Source organism: Podarcis liolepis (assembly GCF_965112155.1).
Source record: "Podarcis liolepis genome assembly, chromosome: 1".
In the NCBI taxonomy this organism is placed as follows: domain Eukaryota; kingdom Metazoa; phylum Chordata; class Lepidosauria; order Squamata; family Lacertidae; genus Podarcis; species Podarcis liolepis.
In genome coordinates, this window is record NC_139554.1 from 2,708,442 (window position 1) to 2,728,038 (window position 19,597).

Here is a 19,597-nt window from a genome sequence, read left to right on the forward strand (position 1 = left end):
GACTCACAGCTGTCCATGGAGGCACAGGTTAAATCCGTGTCCAGGGCAGCTGTGTACCAGCTCCACCTGGTACGCAGGCTGAGACCCTATCTGCCCGCAGACTGTCTCGCCAGAGTGGTGCATGCTCTGGTTATCTCCCGCTTGGACTACTGCAATGCGCTCTACGCAGGGCTACCTTTGAAGGTGACCCGGAAACTACAACTAATCCAGAACGCAGCAGCCAGACTGGTGACTGGGAGCGGCTGCCGAGACCATATAACACCAGTCTTGAAAGACCTACAAGCCTTCTCGGTAGTGGCACCCTCCCTGTGGAACGCCCTCCCACCAGATGTCAAAGAGAACAACAACTACCAGACTTTTAGAAGACATCTGAAGGCAGCCCTGTTTAGGGAAGCTTTTAATGTTTGATGTATCACAGTATTTTAATATTCTTTTGGAAGCCGCCCAGAGTGGCTGGGGAAACCCAGCCAGATGGGCGGGGTATAAATTATTATTATTATTATTATTATTATTATTATTATTATTATTATTATTATCACACCGGTGGGAAGACTCAAGATGCACTGTGGGAGCAGGGAGAGTGCTAGAGTCCTGTCTAGTCAAGTTGTGTGGGATCAATTCCAATCTGTTACCCCCAAGGATGTGGACAGGCTGCTTGGACGAGTGAAACCAACCACCTGTCTCCTTGATCCTTACCCATCCTGGCTGATAAAAGGAAGCCGGGAAGGGCTGGGCGATGGGCTTCGTGGGGTGGTGAATGCTTCCCTCCGTGAGGGAGCCTTCCCAGACCCGCTGAAAGAGGCGGTTATTAAACTGCTTCTTAAAAAACAATCTTTAGATGCGGCCACAATGGCCAACTATCGCCCAGTCTCAAATCTTCCATTCTTGGGCAAGGTGATTGAGCGAGTGGTTGCTGAACAACTCCAGGCACGCCTGGAAGAAGCGGACCATTTGGATCCCTTCCAATCAGGGTTCAGGCCTCATCATGGGACTGAAACTGCCTTGGTCGCACTGGTTGAATATTAAAAACACGATAAAAGATCAAACATTAAAAACTTCCCTAAACAGGGCTGTCTTCAGATGTCTTCTAAAAGTCAGGTGGTTGTTTACAGTGGTGCCTTGGTTTAAGAACAGCTTAGTTTATGAACAACTTGGATTAAGAGCGCTGCAAACCCAGAAGTAGGTGTTTCCATTTGAGAACTTTGCCTTGGAATAAGAACATGTTTCGCTTCCTGTTGAGCATGTTTCATTTGTAAATTGATTCCCCCGCTGCTATGGGAAAGCATGCCTTGGTTTGAGAACAGACTTCCAGAATGGATGAAGTTCATAAACCAAGGTACCACTGTATTTCCTTGACATCTGATGGGAGGGTGTTGCACATCGCAGGTGCCACTACCGAGAAGGCCCTTTGCCTGGTTCCCTGTAGCTTGGCTTCTTGCAGTGAGGGAACCACCAGAAGGCCCTTGGCGCTGGACCTCAGTAGCTGAGCAATGGGGGTGGAGATGCTCCTTCAGGTATACTGGACCGAGGCCATTTAGGGCTTCAAAGGTCAGCACCAACACTTTGAATTGTGCTTGGAAACGTACTGGGAGCCAATGCAGGTCTCTCAGGACCGGTGTTATATGGTCTTGGCGACCACTGCTACTTTTGGAAATTACAAGACCAGACGGCACGGATTGAGGAAGAGTTAGCACAGCTCTTTTTATTTTCTGGCCAAAGGGAATACTCCAAGTGAACGTTGCCTTTTTAACGCCACATCAGACCATGCCTAGTAGATTTCCTCGCTGAAGGGTACGGATTCTGCTTCCTAGTACCGCTGTCTTTCCCAGAAGCCTTGGGGTACTGGCAGCTTCTCCTTCTCCGGGAATCATCCTTTCTTCCTGGTTTCATTCCATTGTTTCACGGGAGACGTTCCAAGAGGCGTTTGCATCAGAATTCATGCAGAGCTAGCCAGCTCAGCCAAGCGTGTTATTTCTTCCACTTGATATTCCAGGCAGATGAGCGATTCCCCTTCCTTTGGGTGGCGTCCTGCCACCCATACATTACAAAGAGAGTAAATCACACAGGAATTGTCGATGCTAACCAGGCATTACGTACATGATGCGGCTTGGCAGATGCCATTCCTGATGAGGTGGCACTTTCAGAAGCCTTGCCAACCTTGCCGTTATACGCCGCGGTTTCAGGCTCGCTCGCCAAGTCTCAAAATGGACGGATCCAACGGATGTTGCGTTAACCAGTGGGAGGCAGTTGTCTTTGCACGCTGGGGCTGTGTACATTGAACCCTAGGGAAAAGGAGAAAGCTTCCTCCGCTGTGGGATATGTTCAGTCATGTGTACAACTCAACCCCACAGGAGGCAGTAATGGCCACCAACCTGGGTGGCTATAAAAAGGGGTTGGACACAAAAATTATTAAACGAATGGAGATGTGCTAAAGAGTATATGAAAAAACATTGCTCTGGAGTAAGCATATCGGTATGTAATGAATGATGCTTTGCAGGGTTAAAGAAAGAGAAAAATGATGTAAAAAGTATAAAGATAGAGGTAATCTATATTAGATTACCTCTACATACATACTCGAAGCTACCAGCATGAGTTTGACCAAACTGTGGGAGGCAGTGGAAGACAGGAGTGCCTGGCATGCTCTGGTCCAGGGGGTCACGAAGAGTCGGACACGACTAAACGACTAAACAACAACAACAATCTACATTAGACACAACAACTTAGAAAGAGTAAAAATTTTGAGGTCTTAGAACAAAGGAATGTAATGACTAGATTAGAATGATGACATGGTTTTATTTGTAGATGTGTGTTTTTGTTTTGTTTTTTGTTCTTTTTTCTCTTGTGTTTTTTTTTCTTGTTTGTACTGTTTTATTTTGGATTCAATGTTTGTAATTTTTGTTGTAATTTTGCATTGATTTTTTTTTAAGGATTGGACAAATTCATGGAAGAGAGGGTTCTCACTGGCAACTGGCCATGATGAAGACTAAGATCTGCCCCCACAGTTGGAGGCAGCGATGCTTCTGAATACCAGTTCCTTGAAACCACAGGAGGGGAGTGGGGTCATGTGCTTGGGTCCATAGAATCATAGAACTGCAGAGTTGGAAGGGACCCAACATGTCATTTCATCCAACCCCCTGCAATATCAGAATGACAGCTGAAGTGTCCCCAACAGTTGGCCACCCAACCTCTCCTTAAAGACCTCCAGTGAAAGAGAGTCCACCACCTTCTGAATCCCGCTTGCCAGCTTCCCCCAGGCATCTGGTTGGCCACTGTGAGAAATGGTCGTTGGACTAGATGAGCCATTGGCCTCATCCAGCAAGCTCATCTTATGTTCTTACAGTGCATACAACACGCACTAGATTAGGGAAGACAATCCCTACTTTTGCTACTTGCTTGCGCCTGGCTTCAGCAACATGGTAGAGGCTGTACAGTGTCAGGTGTGCATGCAGGAGCCGGGCCCTGTGACCAGTAGGGCTCTGCAGGACTGAGGCCTTCCTAAGTTTGTTCTGGAGAGGCAAGGCGTGGCCGCACAGGTGAGGCTGCTTGGTAACTCATTATACCTGGTGGCAAGAGCCGGGAAGGGATATAAGGTCAGCATTTTCCCTTCAGCTCTTTGCCACAGCAACACGTTCCCTGCCTTGCTGCATTTGACTCCTTGCTTCTTGATCCTCAGACCCCTGACTTTGTGACTCCTTGCTTCCTGACCCTCGGACCTTTAGCTTCTTGACTCCCGGCTCTCTGACCCTCGGACTCTTGGCTTTCTGACTCCTGGCTTCTGGACTCCTGTTCCCACTCCCACCCTGCCATCTTGCCCCCGGTCCTGACGTCCCCAGCCGGGACATCAATCACCCATGAACCGGACTGTGACATACAGTTGCCTTCTCCAACCAGGTGTGCCATAGATGCTTTGGAGTGCAACTCCCATCATCTCCATTAAGGGCTGATGGGATTTGTAGTCCAGACACCCTGAAGGTTTGAGGTTGGGGAAGGATGGTGTGTGGAGGAGTAACACAGCACATTTTTGAGAAGAGTTTTTGTTTCGTTTTGTTTTCTGAAAAATGCAAATTCATGTGGAGATGTGGCAAACTAAATGTAAGATTGGGAAAATGTGAAACCAGGGCAGTATATAAATTCAATTCTATTCTGAACTTACTCTATTTCGAACTTAAAAATGGAAAGCGTAATGCTGGTGGTCAACAAAAGAGCTTTAAAGACTGTCTCAAGGCAAATCTTTAAAAATGTAGTATAAACACTGACAACTGGGAAACACTGGCCTGCGAGTGCTCCAATTGGAGAACAGCCTTGACCAAAGGTGTCATGGGCTTTGAAGACACTCAAACTCAGGACGCAAGGGAGAAATGTGCTACGAGGAAGGCACACTTGGCAAATCCACACTGTGATCAACCCCACCCGGAAACCAATGTCCCCACTGTGGAAGGATGTGTGGATCCAGAATTGGCCTCCGCAGTCACTTACGGACTCATTGCTAAAACCATGTTTATGGAAGACAATCTTACTTGGCTACGAGGGAAAGGAGGAGGAGGAGGAGGAGGAGGAGGAGGAGGAGGAGGAGGAGGAGGAGGAGAAGAAGAAGAAGAAGAAGAAGAAGAAGAAGAAGAAGAAGAAGAAGAAGAAGAAGAAGAGGAAGAAGAAGAAGAGGAAGAAGAATTCAAATCATCATCAACAACAATAACAGATTTGCCCATTCCTAATCCAAGATCTCAGCCATTTAGGGCAATATATTTAAAAATATCATCTTGACTTGTAACAAAGTACCGGTATTTCAGATGAGATGCAGCACAACTGCCTTGATTTATTTTTTAAGTGCCGTTGGCGCTTCTGGAGAACAATTCCCAAACCGGTGACTTTTTATCTTGTTTTGCTTGGATTTAGATTCCTGAAGGGAATTTTGTTCTGGGAAGATATAGCATCCACAGATACCCAAAATGTGTGGTCCTTTTTAGAATCTCCCTCTGTCAGACTTTCTCCACTGACGCCAGCTCAGCCTAAATTGTGGGGAGCAAAATGCAGTCTCTCTTCTTTGTGTGAAGGTGGCAGGAGCTCATTAGTGTCATTCAAATAAATTGGTGTGAAATGTGATCATCACGAGAAGCATATTTATTTACACTTGCAAATCGGAAATAATGCCGTTAGGGTCTAGGAAGCAACAATTAGGGAATACATCTGCAGGGATTCACAAAGGCATCATTTGCCTTTGGCTACGCGCAAAAGAATCTTTTATTGCTCTGGGTATAGGCTTAATTGAATTCCGAGGAGAAGCTGCGCTGCTTTTTCACCGGTGTGATAATGATGGCGAAGGTTCCTAAGGGCAGGCGCTGCCCTCCAAAGGGAGACCTGGGATAATAAGCAGGGGGATCTATCTTCTCAAAGTGCAAGCACGATCAAAGTAGTCAGGCGCATGGTTTGCATGCAGAACATCTCTGTTTCACCACACTGGAGCACCAGCAGAAGTCTAGTGTCCAGCTCAAGGGAAATAATAGCACCGCTCTCTTCTGCCTTGGTCAGACCCCACCTGGAGTCCTGTGTCCAGTTCTGGGCACCCCAGTTTACAAAGGAGATGGGCAAACTGGATGACCAAGGGGGAAGATTCAAAAAGTATCAACATCGTTCTTAGAGAATAACTTGAACCTAAATATGAGCAGGCGGGACGCGAGTGGCGCTGTGGGTTAAACCACTGAGCCTCTTGGGTTTGCTGATCAGAAGGTCGGTGGTTCGAATCCCTGTGACGGGGTGAGCTCCCGTTGCTCAGTCCCTGCTCCTGCCAACCTAGCAGTTCGAAAGCACGTCAAAGTGCAAGTAGATAAATAGGTACCACTCCAGTGAGAAGGTAAACGGTGTTTCCGTGCGCTGCTCTGGTTAGCCAGAAGTGGCTTAGTCATGCTGGCCACGTGACCCGGAAGCTGTACGCCGGCTCCCTCGGCCAATAAAGCAAGATGAGCGCCGAAACCCCAGAGTCAGCCACGTCTGGGCCTAATGGTCAGGGGTCCCCTTTTACCTTTAAATATTAGCAAGACAAAGAAGATGGTGTTGGACTCTCGGAGGAAGAGAGGGGAACTAGCCCCGTTGTATTTCAGGGGGGTTGTGTGGAAAGAGTCTCTTCCTTTAAATTCCTGGGAGTTTACCTTAGTGAAGACCTTCTGATCGGCAAGTCCTAGGTTCTGTGGTTTAACCCACAGCGCCACCTGCGTCCCTAGAAAGAGCAGGGGAAATGCTAAATGTGGATCAGCCCTTTGACAGAACATTAGGAAGGATTTCTGGCAGTGAGAGATGGTGAGCAGTGGAACAGGCTCTTTGAGAAGGCAATGGACTCTCCTGGGGGGGGGGCTTTTAAAGAGAGGTTGGCTGGCCACCTGTCAAGGGTTTCTTTAGCTGTGATTCCTGGATTGAGTAGGGGTGCGTTAGATGACCCCTGAAGGTCCCTTCCAACTCTATAATTCTATGTTTCTCTTGTTATTTCTTTTTTCTTTTTTTAAAAATGTTTTTATTAACAATTTCAACATAACAAATTATCAAAACATATCATATTCATTAATTTCCCCCTTTGTTCCAAGCCCCCTTCGAACCCTCCCCCCGCCCCGAGACTTCCCTCAGCTCCTCTCTCTGATTTCTCAGCACATATTATTCTCCGCATGTTATCAAATTATACTTATCCTTACCTTATCTATCTACCACCTTATCAACCAATAAATTTGTGTATGTTTATTCAAAACCTGCCAAGGAGTCCAATTCATTTTGTTGTCTTTTTAGATCAATTGTAAAAAAGCTCCCATTGTTCCTTAAAGTCACAGTTGTCCTTGTCCCACAATTTATATATCAATTTAGCCAACTCTGCATAGCTCATCAATTTTTCTTGCACTGTTCTTTCATTGGGATTTCCTCGTTCTTCCATCCTTGTGCTATCAAGACTCTTGCTGCTGTTGCAGCGTACACAAATAAATTCTTTGTTTCTCTTGGCAGGTCTTGTTCTACAATCCCTAACAAAAATGCTTCTGTGTTGTTTTTTACAAATGTCATTTTAATATTTTTTTTGCAATTTATTACATATCATTTCCCAAAATATTTTAACTTCTCTACATTCCCACCACATATGATAAAAAGTCCCTTCTTTTTCTTTACATTTCCGACAAATATTTGACCCAGTTTTGTACATTTTTGCTATCTGTACTGGTGTAATATACCATCTATACATCATTTTCATACAGAACAATCTGTAAATTTCAAATTTACTTTCCACAATTTCCCCCAGTCCTCAAATTGTATATTATGTCCTATATCCTGTGCCCATTTGATTGTTACCGATTTGACCTCATCTTTTGTTTCCCATTCTAGCAGAATACTATATGCTTTCTTCAACAGCTTCACTTCTTCTTCTATGACTTCCTTTTGAAATCTAGAAGTTGTATAACTAAACCCTTCCTTGTTGTCTTCCGTGTACATCTCAAAATAAAAAAATTCCTTCCAGTAGCACCTTAAAGACCAACTAAGTTAGTTCTTGGTATGAGCTTTCGTGTGCATGCACACTTCTTCAGATACGTGCATGCACACGAAAGCTCATACCAAGAACTAACTTAGTTGGTCTTTAAGGTGCTACTGGAAGGAATTTTTTTATTTTGACTATGGCAGACCAACACGGCTACCTATCTGTAACTTGTACATCTCAGTTTCTGTTGTTATTTCTATGCATGTTGTGATAGGAATTTTGAGGTCTTAGATATATGGTAATGTTCATAACCACACATACATAGATCAGCACAGGAAGACTGACTTGAAGCCATTTTGATTCCTAAACTGAGCAAATGTTTTCTCTGCAAGGTCAAAGTGGAAAAGCCTCCCCATTGTCTTTCCCTTCACAAATCCTGTCTTAAGGGTATGTCTGTGTTTGAATGGGGTGTGAGCCTGTGACCTGGCCCAGGAACTAAGTATTTATCATTACAAAAGACTGGCCAGGCTCCCCAGGGTATCCAATCAAGTAACCTGCCAGACAGCAGATAAACAAGGACAGGAGAAAGACAACATTCAAATTTCTGTTTAGACTGCCTTTTCTGTGATGTGGGTGTGATGTATCTGAGGGGTGGTCTTAGGTTACACCCCTTCTGTGATGTAGGTATGATGTTTCTGGGGGTGGTCTTGATCTATAGGGTGGCAATTTCAAAAGTCTTTATAAGGCCTTGCACGCCATTTTTCTGGGTCCTCCTCCTTTCCTGCGTGTGGTGAGTGAGGACCCTGTTGCCACAGATCAATAAAGATCAGGCTTACTAGCTGCTTTGCTTCTCAATATTCTCTGCTTGGCCTCTGTTATTCTCTCCTACCAATAGGGAACCTACGTAAGAACTCTTTATGGGCTCTTGGATACCCCATAAAGGAAAAGGGCAATTTTTATTTACAACAATGTCAAAACAAGAAAATGCAGGAAGAAAATGCAACTGCAGAGCTGGAGCAAGGCATGCTGCCTTTTGCACTCTTCCAGTGGCCTTTTAGGAACAAGCAATAGTCTCATAACAGGAGGGGGTTTCTAAGGATCAGAGTTCAGGGCTGCCCTTTTGAGTCTCCACAGGTCCTGACTGCCAGGCCTTTGTGTCCATCTTTGTCGTACATGCTGAGAAGCTGCATGGACAAAACAGGAGGAGCTTCCCAGGCGCAATCAAGTTCTGTAAGTTGGGAAACATCGCCCATTGTGCTCAAGCTGAAATGAAAAGGCTGCAGCTTATTTCACCTGGAGAAATTGTTGGCCTTTCCTGCTCGCTGCCCTTGTGAATTGCAAACAAGCAATCCACTTAGCCCTCTGAAAACACGTTCTTGAATTTTGACTCTCTCAGGCTTGCTCCAGTGAGCCAGAGGTAGTGTAGCAGGAACCCCCCCACCACCACCCCAATCATTCTGTTTGTACAAACTTCACACACACTCACACACTACATACGCCACATTTCTGTTATAAATTCATAGAAAAATCAACCATATATAGGGGGTGGCTTGGTTCTGGTCAGCCATAATCCCTTCACCATCCCAGCACATCCACAGGAGCCCTGCCCAGTTGCTATGTCAACCCTGATGATCCCAGACAGAAGACAATCAAGATCACAAAGAACTTGCATATGGGAGTGGATTCAGCATGGACTGAAACAAAGGACAATGATCAGATCTTCCCTCTGGGGGCAGGAAACTGCCAACTCCCCTTTGTCTCCTGGAAGTGACTCATGGGCAGGGGGAAAGGAGGAACCAGCCAGGTGACAGGACACTCAGGTTACCACCACAACTCCTCCCTCAACCCCTCCTTTCTGTAATGTATGCATGATGTCAACCCCTTCTGTAATGTATGCATGATGTCAACCCCTCCTTTCTGTAATGTATGCATGATGTCAACCCCTTCTGTAATGTATGCATGATGTTTCTGGGGGTGGGCTTGACCTAGAGGATGGGAATTTCAAAAGTTTTTATAAGGTCTTGCACACCATCTTTCTGGGTCTTTCCTCTCTCCTGCGAGTGAGGGGAATACCCTGTTGCAACAGTTCAATAAAGGCCAATCCTACAGGCTGCTGTTTTGCTCCAAGTTATCCTGGTTGGTGTCTTTGTTTTTGTCCAAGGGAGCCCTCGGATTTTTCTGGTAACAGTTGCAATCAGGAAAGGGTCAGAGCTCCCAGAATAAAATGAAATAAATGAAATAGATTGGAAATATTTGTTAAGATCAAAGCAAAGGAATGGCGAAAATATGCAAACTCGCCAATAAATGAAATGTACAAACTCAGCAATATCTGACACAGAAGAGTAAAAAGAAAGGAGGGATGAAATATAGGAGCAATTTATAAATGGGAAAGAACAATGTTAAATTGGCAAATGAGAAGAATTAGCAAGTCACCAAGAAAGCATGGATAATACTAAATTGCATCCTTGCAAAACAGGAGACGGGAATCTTATAAACATAAGAACATAAGAAGAGGATCCTGGAAGAGGCTAATGTTCCATCTAGTCCAAAATCTGCTTCTCGCAATAGCCAACCAGGCACATACGGAAAACCTGCAAGTAGGACCAGGGCACAAGAGCTCTAACCCCCTACTGTGGTCTCCAGCAACTCGTATTCAGAATCTTCCACCAGTGGACCAATCCTGGATTACCAGGGGGTCCAGTTTGGCCTATGAGGCCATTTTCCACAAGCCACAGGCACCTGTCCATCAGCTGATGTCATGTCAGCAGATGCGTGGGAGGACAGGATTTAATTCTGCATTAGATGCACACCCTTTCCCCAGAAGGGAACAGGCAATCGCAGCCAAGGAAGCTGGATTTAATCCCAGCTGATGAGCAGGGGTCACAGCTCTGTGCAAAAGTGCTCTTTGAAGCAGCTTCTCCTTTAATCAGGCAGGCCGTGTGTCATGGGGCTGCCAGGGGGTGCCCTGGAGCTGAGGGAGGGGAGGGGGGAGAACAGGAGCTTTTAGAAAAGACGGGAGAGGGAGAGGAGGACAAGCAAGTGGAAGGAACTCAAGCGGCGAGGATGCTCCCGGATGCTGGAGAGCAGCAACACCACTCGACTAGTTCAGGGACAGAGGGCGATTCAGTGCCCATTCCTTCAGCACAGGACAGGAAGGGGTTAAAATGTAGGGAACAAAGGGCGCTCTTGGGGCTTCCCAAGCTCCTCAGTTGGAGGAGAAGCAGAAAGCTCCCACTTCCTCGATCTGCTACCGAGGATTCAGATGCATGAAGCTATGTTCTGTACCTTGTGAATATGTATGTAAATAAAGACTGTAAATATATCTCTGAGTGAGCAGAGGTATTCCTTGCAAAAGGTTTCCAGACCCATCACACCGTGACTCCAGGGGAGGGAAGAATGACCCTTCTCTTACCACCCCATACCGTCTGAAAGGATGAGCAAGGAGGCTGCTTCAGAAAGGACTTCTGAAGGCTTAGATAGGTGCATGGAAGCTGCCTTGCAGCCTTTTTGCAAAGAGCAAAAGGGCTCTGAAGCCAAGCATAAGGGAATTTGAAAGGTGGGTGAGACCGTCAACCACATGATCTCATAACAATGTCATGTGATTGTCTGATGGGAAGTACTGCCTACCTTTCAAATTCACCCTACTCCCCTGAGGCTGATCCTGAGAAGGATCTGGCCTGTGGAGCCAAAAGCGTTCCCCACCTCATCTTAAAACTTCCACCAGTTCAGTCAGGTCTCTCCCCCCACTTCTGGGGGCCCAGAATGCAGTTCCGGTGAGTTCTGCCTGAAAAAAAATGTCCCGTAAGGGGCAATGCAAACTTTCACCTGTTGCAGGGGGGAAAAACCCCAATCATTCAGTTTGTATAAACTCGACACACACACACACACACACACACACACACACACACACACACACACGACATACGCTATGCTTCTGTTATAAATTCATTTGATACAGGCCAGCCATAATCCCTTGAGCATACCAGCACATACACAGGAGCCCTACCCAGTTGCTATGCCAACCCTGATGGTCCCAGACAGAAGACAATCAAGGTCACAAAGGACTTGTATATGGGAGTGGATTCAACACGGACTGGAACAAAGGACAATGATCAGATCTTCCCTCTGGGGGCAGGAAACTGCCAACTCCCTTTTGTCCTCTGGAAATGACTCATGGGGAGGGGGAGAGGAGGAACCAGCCAGGTGACAAGATACTCAAGTTACCTCCACAACTCCTCCCTCAACCCCTCCTTTTTGTGATGTGTCAATGATGTAGTCATGATGTAGTTGTGATGTAGTTCTAGGGGTGTAGTTTGGGGGATTAGTAACTAATAAAAGTTGGGGTATTCTTTTGTTCTGTGCTTCCATTTTGTTCCACCTTGTGGCAGGTGGGAGTCCTGTCGCCACAGTCTTCAATAAAGACCAAGTCTACAAGCTGCTGTTTTGCTCTGGTATTCCTGGCTGGTGTCCTTTTTTTTTGTCCAAGGGAGTCCTCGGATTTCTGCGTTAACACACCTATCCTGGTCGCAAGCAGTATAAGACTTTATACACCAAAAGCAGCTCCTTGAACTTTGTTGTTTAGTCGTTTAGTTGTGTCTGACTCTTCGTGACCCCCTGGACCAGAGCACGCCAGGCACTCCTGTCTTCCATTGCCTCCCGCAGTTTGGTCAAACTCATGCTGGTAGCTTCGAGAACACTGTCCCACCATCTCGTCCTCCGTCGTCCCCTTCTCCTTTTGCCCTCCATCTTTCCCAACATCAGGGTCTTTTCCAGGGAGTCTTCTCTTCTCATGAGGTGGCCAAAGTCTTGGAGCATCAGCTTCAGGATCTGTCCTTCCAGTGAGCACTCAGGGCTGATTTCCTTCAGAATGGATCGGTGTGATCTTCTTGCAGTCCATGGGACTCTCAAGAGTCTCCTCCAGCACCAGAATTCAAAAGCAGCAATTCTTCGGCGATCAGCCTTCTTTATGGTCCAGCTCTCACTTCCATACATCACTACTGGGAAAACCATGGCTTTAACTATACGGACCTTTGTTGGCAAGCTGATGTCTCTGCTTTTTAAGATGCTGTCTAGGTTTGTCATTGACAAACCTATGACAAACCTTGAACTTAGCCCAGTAGCTAATTGGCAGCCAGTTCAATTCTTCCAGGAACGGCGAGCAGCCGGGCTGCTGCATTTTGCACCTGCTGGAGCCTCCGGACCGGCCTCAATAATGTGAGCAAGCTTGCTCCGACTTGCATTTAACCAACCTATTTTGTTCTCAGTGCCGCTTGCAAAGGTGGGCGACACCACAGTTCAGCACTTAATGACTGTGGACAGGAGGAAATGTCAATATTGAAATGAGGCCAGAGGAAGTCACCAAAGGGCATCCAGGAAGCAAGGCAAACAACACACAGCAAATTTAAAAACATATTAGCAATTAAATGAAAATAGGCACAAGGTCTGGGCGGAGAGCAAGCAGAGCAGAGCGCAGCCAGGCCTGTTTCCTACCTTGCAAAGGTCCTCTGGCGGCATTCGGTGACAAACCGTCTCTGAACAGCTGCCCAGGAACTTGAGCAATGATACTGAATGAAAGTTGTGAACCAAGAATGCAGGTGCGGTAGGAGAAATGTGGCAGTCATGTGTGAGTGAGCACCTTTTCAAAGTGCCGGATCAGAGCAAGGCGATCAGTATCAAAAGCCAAGGAACAGAGTTACGTACCTAATATCCATTCTGCATCTGTTAGAACCTGATTGTTTAGTGTGGCAGTAGCTACACTATGGAACGCCCTGCCTATTGATATCAAGCCTTCGCTGTTCTCTTTTCAGTGCCTGCTGAAAAAAAGAGGCTTGTTTAAACAAGCAAGGTAATTTTAATCTATTTTAGTATTTTTACTTTTTGTGTGTGGGACACGGGTGGTGCTGTGGTCTAAACCACAGGGCCTAGGGCTTGCCGATCAGAAGGTCGGCGGTTCGAATCCCCGCAACAGAGTGAGCTCCCGTTGCTCGGTCCCTGCTCCTGCTGTTATGTACTGATGTTCTCACCCTGGGCCAGCAGGGGGATACTGTAGATAGTTATGCAAATGAAGGATCGAAAGTGACGTTCTGTGATTGGATAGTTTGTATGCGAAGGAAGGATTGAAAAGTGACGTTCTGTGATTGGATAGTTTTAGAAAGTTGCAACAGTTACAATTGTTCTGGAGCTCTATATAAGCAGGCTGACTGAGCTCCTCAGTTAGTTCTGTTCTGGCATCTGAATAAAGAAGAGCTGTTTGAAGAATCGCTGTGTCGTCTGATATGTTCACCCACAACTTAACACCTGCCAACCTAGCAGTTCAAAAGCACGTCAAAGTGCAAGTAGATAAATAGGTACCGCTCCGGTGGGAAGGTAAACAGCGTTTCTGTGCGCTGCTCTGGTTCGCCAGAAGCGGCTTAGTCATGCTGGCCACATGACCCGGAAGCTGTACGCCGGCTCCCTCGGCCAATAAAGCGAGATGAGCGCCGCAACCCCAGAGTCGGTCATGACTGGACCTAATGATCAGGGGTCCCTTTACCTTTGCCTAAGTATGCTTGTAGATTTATTTTGTTTTGTTTTACTCTTTGACCTTTTGGTAAACTGCTTTGATGGATTTTTGTTGTTGTTTACAACCAAGCAGTGTATACGTTTTGTGAAATAGCCTTCGAAGAGGTGGATGTTCAATGAAGTGAATATCAGAAGATTCAGAACAGATAAAAGAACTTCTTCACGCAGTACAGAGCTGGGGGGACCTCACATCCACAGGACGCAGAGATAGCCGCCAATGTGAATGGCTTTAAGAAAGAACTGGACAAATTCATGGCTAAGACAATCAGCGGCATTATTATTATTATTATTAATAATAATAATAATAATAATAATAATAATAATAATAATAATAATAATTCATACCCCGCCCATCTGGCTAGGCTTCCCCAGCCACTCTGGGTGTCTTCCAACAAAATATTAAAATACAGTACAGTGGTACCTCGGCTTAAGTACTTAATTCGTTCTGGAGGTCCGTACTTAACCTGAAACTGTTCTTAACCTGAAGCACCACTTTAGCTAATGGGGCCTCCTGCTGCGCCGCCGGAGCATGGTTTCTGTTCTTATCCTAAAGCAAAGTTCTTAACCTGAAGCACTATTTCTGGGTTAGCGGAGTCTGTAACCTGAAGCATATGTAACCTGAGGTACCACTGTAGTTGTTAAATCTGGCCTCTAAGACCCTTGCTAAATCATCGTCATCACTTTTAGTTTGTATACCGCCTTTCTATCTTACAATACTCAAGGCGGTTTACAAGCTGAAGAAACAATGAATGTGCACCTTATAACAATCTAATGCGATACAAAAAATGTGATAATAAAACATAGGTACCACTGTAATGCATCAAACATTAAAAGCTTCACTAAACAGGGCTGCCTTCAGGTGTCTTCTAAAGTCTGGTGGTTGTTCTTCTCTTTGACAACTGGTGGGAGGGCGTTCCACAGGGCAGGTGCCACTACCAAGAAGGCTCTCTGCCTGGTTCCCTGTAGCTTGATTTCTTGCAGTGAGGGAACCGCTGGAAGGCCCTTGGCACTGGACCTCAGTGTCCAGGCTGAACAGTGGGGGTGGAGATGCTCCTTCAGGTCTACTGGGCCGAGGCTGTTTAGGGCTTCAAAGGTCAGCACCAACACTTTGAATTGTGCTCAGAAACGTACTGGGAGCCAAGGTAGGTATTAAATCTCAGTTAAAATAGTGCCTGAATACTGGAGCTCAGCATAGCTGTCAATTACAGATTTGAAAAATAAGGGACCAGCAGCCAAAATAAGGGACCTGCAGCCTCACCTGTTCCAGGCACTCCAGTCTTCCTGTCCTCCTGCAGTCTGGTCAAACTCATGCTGGGTAGCTTCGAGAACACTGTCCAACCAACTTTGTAACCAGAGGTTCAACTGAATAGAATCTGAATCACATGCACCACAAGGCCTATGCAGCCTCAACTTAAGATGGCTCCCCGGCCTGGCTATGCACTGCAAAGTTTGCAGCAGCACGTGCAACAAAATGGTGTCCAGCATTCAAAAAAACCCTCAGCTTGCATTAACTAGCCACACACAAGGCATGCAAGCTCCACGCCCCAGTCGTTCTTAGACTCCTTATTGGGTGAGCAGCGCAGCCAAGCAACACAGTTGGAGCCTCCCTCCTCCCTGGCCGGCAGGGAGGGAGGGAGAGGAGCTGCTTCCTTTGAAATTTAAGGGACACCATTTAAGGGACATTTAAGGGACATCCATCAATAAGGGACAGCAGCGGGACATGGCGCTGGAATAAGGGACTGTCCCTTCAAATAAGGGACACTTGACAGCTATGGAGCTCAGACATGCAGGTGTTTCCACATTCCTGTCTTGCTGATGAGTTGAAGAGATAAAAGAAGAAAAGAGGCTGTCCGCAGGCAGATGAGGACAATATATATGGCTAGGCCTCCCCTTGTCAGGGCACAGTGGGAGTGTCTCTCATGGAGTCCGCTCTAGCAAAGTTACAAGGAAACTCTGTGAGCGTCAGCTCCTAAAGTTAAAAGGTAAAAGGTAAAGGTAAAGGACCCCTGGACAGTTAAGTCCAGTCAAAGGCAACTATGGGGTTGCGGTGCTCATCTCGCTTTCAGGCCGAGGGAGCTGGCATCTATCCATAGACAGCTTTCTGGGTCATGTGGCCAGCAGGACTAAACCGCTTCTGGTGCAATGGGACACCGTGATGGAAACCAGAGCGCATGGAAATGTCATTTACCTTCCAACCAGAATGGTACCTATTGATCTACTTTCAAACTGCTAGGTTGGCAGGAGCTGGGACAGAGCAACGGGAGCTCACCCCATCGTGGGGTTTCCAACCACCGACCTTCTGATCAGCAAGCCCAAGAGGCTCAGTGGTTTAGACCACAGCCCCATCCTCTATCATATGCCTATCTAGCAAAACATGACTGGTTGGTTTGACTGCATTGCCAAGATCCACCTTTAGCATCGCTCTGCCCATGTTGGCTGCCTACTCCCTGGGAGCCCTTTGGCCCAGCTGGGTCAAGCAGTCCTTCAACCGGGACAGTGCCATTTACCCAGAGACAGAGCACAATTTGCTCTACGTCAAACATGCCATTATCCAGGTCACTGCCTTGACTGAAAAGGAAGCCTCGGCAGTCAGTGAATTGTTGTTTTTATAAAGCTGTCCCGGAAAACACAGCAAAGAGCCTCTTGGAAGGACGGCCACTCTCCTTGCTCAAAGAGAATATGTGCTTGGGGGGGAGGGGTTGCATCTTTCATGAAACTGCCAACTTGATTTCATGGGGGAGTGCAAAATGATCCCCCACAAGGGTAAACCTCTGCAGCCAACCTGACATGCTGCGAGTGGAGTTGCTTTGTGTGTGACCTTTATACACAAACCTTTCCATCGGCGGGTACACAGAGTTGCGTGCTTAGGAAAGCGACGTTTGCCTTTTGATGGCATCTGACTTGGCAGCTGCCATCACAAAGCCAAGATTTCCCATAATGGTCCAGGGAGCAAGAGTATCGAAGGGGGAAATAGCCATCCGGGGCATTCAGCAGGGTTTCATCTGGAAATTACATGGCCTCCATGTGTCCCGATTTTCCAGGGACTGTCCTGGAATTACGGAAACCGTCCAGGTTTCTGATCTGATCCAGGAATGTCCTGGATTCGCTTTTTCTTCCCCTCCACTTCTCGGAGAACGATTAAAAGTGGTGGGGTGTGTGTAGGTCAGTGGCGTAGCGTGGGTTGTCAGCACCCGGGGCAAGGCAAGTAATTTGCGCCCCCTAACCCGTGGATTTGCGCCCCCTAACCCTAACCCCCAGATGTTGCGCCCGGTGCGGCCGACCCCCCCTGCACCCCCCACGCTACGCCACTGGTGTAGGTGTAAAGACAGAGTCATCTTTATTCTGAAAATAAAATACCTGCACCCGATGAAGGAAATTGTGAAGCTGGCATACAAAGCCCTTCCTATACTTTTGAAAAAAAATGGTGAGCAATCCGCTTTAAATTCTTTAACTGCAATGTTTCAGCAGTAAGCAATTTTTTAGGAAACGTGGAATATTTATTCCTTTATTGTAAATTGAGCCTTGCACTGTCTACTGAGAAGTAAGTCCCAATGTATTCAATGGAGTGTACTTCATTATTATTATTATTATTATTATTATTATTATTATTATTATTATTATTATTACATCTTGCCACCTTTTCCCCTGATAGAGACTCAAGGCAGCTTATAGCTAAAATTTTATTTCCTTCTGTTTATCTGTGGAAGGTCTTTACAACAAACAACGTTGGAGGCTATGAAATTATGGAAGTAAAAGATTATCAAAATCCCTTTCTTAGCATTTCTCATTCTTTGAGGTGGTCTTGATGGGCACAAAGGCTTTGGTCTACTAATGGAGGATACCACTTTTACTGAAAGATGGAGTCCTGTGTGCCATTCTGGGCACCACAGTTTAAGAAGGATGTGGACAAACAGGAACATGTGCAGAGGAGGGCAACCAAGATCATAGAATCATAGAATCATAGAGTTGGAAGAGACCACAAGGGCCATCGAGTCCAACCCCCTGCCAAGCAGGAAACACCATCAGAGCACTCCTGACATATGGTTGTCAAGCTTCTGCTTAAAGACCTCCAAAGCAGGAGACTCCACCACACTCCTTGGCAGCAAATTCCACTGTCAAACAGCTCTTACTGTCAGGAAGTTCTTCCTAATGTTTAGGTGGAATCTTCTTTCTTGTAGTTTGGATCCATTGCTCCGTGTCCGCTTCTCTGGAGCAGCAAAAACAACCTTTCTCCCTCCTCTATGTGACATCCTTTTATATATTTGAACATGGCTATCATATCACCCCTTAACCTCCTCTTCTCCAGGCTAAACCTGCCCAGCTCCCTTAGCCGTTCCTCATAAGGCATCGTTTCCAGGCCTTTGACCATTTTGATGATCAAGGGTCTGGAGACCAAGCCTTATGTGGAATGGTTGAAGGAGCTGGGTATTTTTTTAGTCTAGAGAAAAGAAGAGGTAATATGATAGCCATCTATATAGGGCTCTCACATGGGAGATGGGGCAGGCTTGCTTTCTGCTGCTCTAGGTAGGAACTGAACCAGGGGATTCAAACAAAGAACTTTCTTACAGTGAGAGTTGTTCAACAGTAGAGTGGTCTCCCTTTGAAGGTGGTGGACTCTCCTTTCTTTTTTTGAATATTTTTATTAGGAATTTCAACATAACAATTTATCAAAGATAAATCCTCCTCCTTTCCCCCCCATTTTCCCCCTCCCCCCTCCCCAAAAAGGAAAACCCCACCTCCCAGACTTCCCTCAGCTCCTCTCTCTGATTTCTCAAGACATATTATTCTCTGCATATTATAACACTGTAAGGATCCTTAATTTATCTATCTGTATATTACCAATAAAAAGTTTGTGAATGTTTATTCAAAACCTGCCAAGGAGTCCAGTTCATTTTGTTGTTCTTTTAAGTACTTTGTAAAAGGTTCCCGTTCTTCTTTAAAGTCACAGTTGTCCTTGTCACACAGTTTGTGTGTCAATTTCGCCTCCCGCAGTTTGGTCAAACTCATGCTGGTAGCTTCGAGAACACTATCCAACCATCTCATCCTCTGTCCTCCCCTTCTCCTTCTGCCCTCCATCTTTCCCAACACCAGAGTCTTTTCCAGGGAGTCTTCTCTTCTCATGAGGTGGCCTAAGTACTGGAGCCTCAGCTTCACGATCTGTCCTTCCAGTGAGCACTCAGGGCTGATTTCCTTCAGAATGGAGAGGTTGGATCTTCTTGCAGTCCATGGGACTCTCCAGAGTCTCCTCCAGCACCAGAATTCAAAAGCATCCATTCTTCGGCGATCAGCCTTCTTTATGGTCCAGCTCTCACTTCCATACATCACTACTGGGAAAACCATAGCTTTAACTATACAGACCTTTGTTGGCAAGGTGATGTCAGCAAGGTGACCCTGATGTTGGGAAAGATGGAGGGCACAAGGAGAAGGAGACAACAGAGGATGAGATGGTTGGATAGTGTTCTTGAAGCTACCAGCATGAGTTTGACCAAACTGCGGGAGGCAGTGGAAGACAGGAGTGCCTGGCGTGCTCTGCTCCAGGGGGTCACGAAGAGTCTGACACGACTAAACAACAACACAGATCACAGCCAGTCTTTT

At 46.2% G+C, this 19,597-nt stretch overlaps 1 long non-coding RNA gene across 1 annotated transcript in view; it reads right to left on the reverse strand.

The window, feature by feature from the left end:
• Nucleotides 1-247: 247 nt before the first annotated feature.
• The window catches only part of LOC310712980, a 203,892-nt gene continuing 184,542 nt past the window's right edge, over nt 248-19,597 (reverse strand). The window contains exon 3 of the long non-coding RNA XR_014529059.1: nt 248-284. This is a non-coding gene — a long non-coding RNA (uncharacterized lncRNA). The remainder of the gene's footprint in view (nt 285-19,597) is intronic.